Raw genomic sequence first — 2,760 nt, forward strand, 5'->3', positions numbered from 1 at the left:
CCGCTGCAGCGAGGCTCCATCGCGGCGGCGGGGCGGGAGCCCGCGGGGACCGGGCCTCGGCGGCGAGGTGCGCGGGGCCCCCTCGCTCCGGGGGTGGGCAGGAGGGAGCGGGGTGCCGGCCGCCCCGGGCATCCCCCTGCTCCCCTCACCGCGGCTGCCCCGCTCCCCTCTGTGGGGCTTCGCCTCACCCTCGTGAACATGCTTGAAACTGAATAGCCTTAACTACGTGCAGCTGCTTTGGCTTAACTGTTCACTGCGATGTTAAATCGTTGCTTATTTTAAAAGCCTTTTTTTTTTTTTAATTAGTCGAATTTTGACTGGTTTCTCTTTTTGGTTAACTTCCCGTGTTTCTGTTTTTCACATAAGTTAACATGTTTTCAAAGTTGTCGCTTTTGTTGTACCCATGAAACTGTTTGCGTTTGGATCTTGAAAAGCTTAGAAATTCTGCCAGGATTTATCTGGGTAGCGGAAGTGGCGGCTYGCTTCTTTGTAGTTTTGCTTTCTGTCTGCGGTGTAAAACTCGCCCCGCTGGGAAGATCGGATGTGTGAAAGGGGAAAAGGAGATTCTCGTCTTCCCATAGCAGCGGTGAAAATTGCTCGCTAAAAACGGAGCTGGCTTCGTACCTACGGGAATAGCGAGAAAGGCCCTAATCTCCCCCTTGGCTACGTTATCAGGACGTTCCTCAGCCCTCTGGAGGAGGGGAGAAAGGAGCACACGGAACCAAAATCCATCTTGATTTGGGAAATTTTGCCAATGCAACTATGCACAACGTTTTTTCTAAAGTAGTCGGGGCAAAATCGCTCCAGCGTGTYGTGATCCTTAAAGGGAATAGAGCAGCCAAGGTTGGTCTTGCCTCGTCTTTTCTCAGCGAAGCGCAAACTTGAGATAAGGCCAGGAAAAAGCGTCAGTTGTAAGTTCTTCGCAGGTTAGCGCTTTCTCTAGCTTTGGTGTTTGCCCTTCGGGTCAGCTGGTGTTCGTAATGCACTGATTTGTTTTGGGGCTAAGGCTAGGGAAGCTCTCGGGTAAGGTGAGGACATCTGTTCGCCTCCGTTCTCCCTTTGCGTGGACCCTGTGTTTTCCATTCAGAATCGGTGATCACAACCACAAATGAGTTGCTCGTATTTAAGAGGCAGAAACCGTTTGCAGTTGCAAAGCCTTGGAGCGCGCTCTGGGCCCCCTGAACAATGTGCCGTCTGTCTGTCCGTCTGTCTCTCCCTGCTGTGGTTACTGACCGACTTTTCTGTTCTCTCTTCTGCAACACCCAGGAAACAGAAAGAGGCTTTTCCCACCTTGCGRCCTCCTGCCTGCCTGTGAAGAGGAGCTAAGCAGCACCCGGAGAGGTAGAGGTAAGGTCAGACAGCTAAGTCAGTATTTATGGGTTGGACAGTTAGTGTGGCTAACAGAACGGATGGGGAGATAATGAACAGCTGGGGCTTTTTTTTTTTTTTTTTCTTAAGAATAACAGTCTAAGAGAATGGAAGGCATGGAAGAGGAACTTTGAAGGGCAGTGCCTCCCAGTGTCTATTCAGTGTAATTTTGGGGAAGATTCTGGGCAGTTTTAGACCTGGATCCGTGTACTTTGATGTGAACATTCAGGAAATGTACCTGTAGCACCAGCACTTCATAATTGAATGGAATGAATATGATAAAAGCCTTTAAATAATCAAATCTAGCCACTCTCTGTCTGCCAAAGCAGCATTACAGTTGTTTCCTGTGGATGCTTCTGAGCTCTGCCTTCATGGGTTCAATACTTTGACTCTGTGAGCACTTCTAATTGTGGGAAAGCGGGTAGATTAATTTTATGAGATAGACACTGAAATGTTGAGTGACTGCAAATATTAAAATACACTTCATTTATGTAGTTTAGGGCTTTCTTTTATTATCAAATCGAACTTGAGATCAAGACACACATAGTTTGGCTGCTAATTCTTAGTGCCAGATGGAATTCTTTTTCATTTTTAAAAAAGAGAAGTAATGAGTCATTACTCTGTAGTAAAAGAAACAGATTGCTTACATGTACAGGAGATGGTGTTTTCAAAATCAGCAAAAGGTCATGGAAAATTCAGTGTTTTCTTCCTCCTCCTTCTCCCACCCCAGGTTTCTGTTGCATTGAACTGTGAACGGGTTGAAYTCCTGAGATGTCCAGATTGGGTGAAAAATTGATGAAAGCTCATTTTAATTTATATTATGTAAAATTGTTGTTGAAAGAAAGCAAGGAAGCACAGAATGGAGCTGGAAGAGTGAACTGTGTGTGAACTCTGTAATGCTGAACTAAGGCACCTGGCGCAGCTGTAGAATTTCTTTTGCAACACACTGTGCTGTCCCTATGATGAGACTRTATGTGTCATTTTTCTTTGATATGATGTACATATTTAGCTGTTGGTTTTTCTCCCTGTATAAATGAGTGCTTCCTGCCTGTTAATCACTTTTATGACTGTTCTCTGCAGTTTCTCAGATTTGTTAATATCCTTCTGGTAATGAGAGGTTAGGAGGTTAAATGCGCCTGGAACAGCAAGTTCATTTCAGAACTGTCTTCGTCTCACTTCATTGCTGAGTTTTCTTGGCTGTTATATTGTAACAAGGTGGTGGAGCTCAGGCATAGTGGGACATGTGCAAGCCTGCGATTCATCAGACTGCAAATAAGGGAGCTGTGCTCACGTATCTAGGAGTAAACCTAGTCTAGAAGAAATCGGATATAAAACTTCTTGTCTTTTATGGTAGCCAGAAGGCTCTGGACTCGTAGTCAGTGATTTCTTATA

General features: G+C 45.7%; 1 long non-coding RNA gene across 1 annotated transcript; it reads left to right on the forward strand.

Moving 5' to 3' along the window:
• LOC112970537 lies at positions 1 to 2,521 on the forward strand. Its single transcript, XR_003255054.1, has 3 exons — positions 1 to 67; positions 1,267 to 1,347; positions 2,099 to 2,521. It is a non-coding gene; the product is annotated as an uncharacterized LOC112970537 (long non-coding RNA).
• The last annotated feature ends 239 nt before the right edge of the window (positions 2,522 to 2,760 follow it).

Source organism: Apteryx rowi, unplaced genomic scaffold, assembly GCF_003343035.1.
Source record: "Apteryx rowi isolate R43461 unplaced genomic scaffold, aptRow1 scaffold_4, whole genome shotgun sequence".
In the NCBI taxonomy this organism is placed as follows: Eukaryota; Metazoa; Chordata; class Aves; order Apterygiformes; family Apterygidae; genus Apteryx; species Apteryx rowi.